This window comes from Merops nubicus, unplaced genomic scaffold (assembly GCF_000691845.1).
Source record: "Merops nubicus isolate BGI_N331 unplaced genomic scaffold, ASM69184v1 scaffold9826, whole genome shotgun sequence".
NCBI classification, from domain to species: domain Eukaryota; kingdom Metazoa; phylum Chordata; class Aves; order Coraciiformes; family Meropidae; genus Merops; species Merops nubicus.
Window position 1 is genome coordinate 32,837 of NW_008615652.1, and position 321 is coordinate 33,157.

Genomic DNA, 321 nt, shown 5'->3' on the forward strand with positions numbered 1-321 from the left:
TCTGCACAGCTCCTGACAGGAGCCTGGAGCCAGGGGGGGGTCGGGCTCTGCTCCCAGGCAACAAGGGACAGGACAAGAGGAAATGGCCTTAAGCTGCACCAGGGGAGGTTTAGTTGGATATTAGGAAAAATGCCATCCATGACAGGGTTGCCCAGGGCTGTGCCAGGCTGCCCAGGGCAGTGGTGGAGTCCCCACCCCTGGAGGGGTTTCCAAGCTGTGGAGATGTGGTGTGAGGGACACAGGGCAGTGGGGACCTGGCAGGGATGGGGGAAGGGTTGGACTCAATGATCTGAAAGGTCTTTTCCAACCAAAACAATTCTA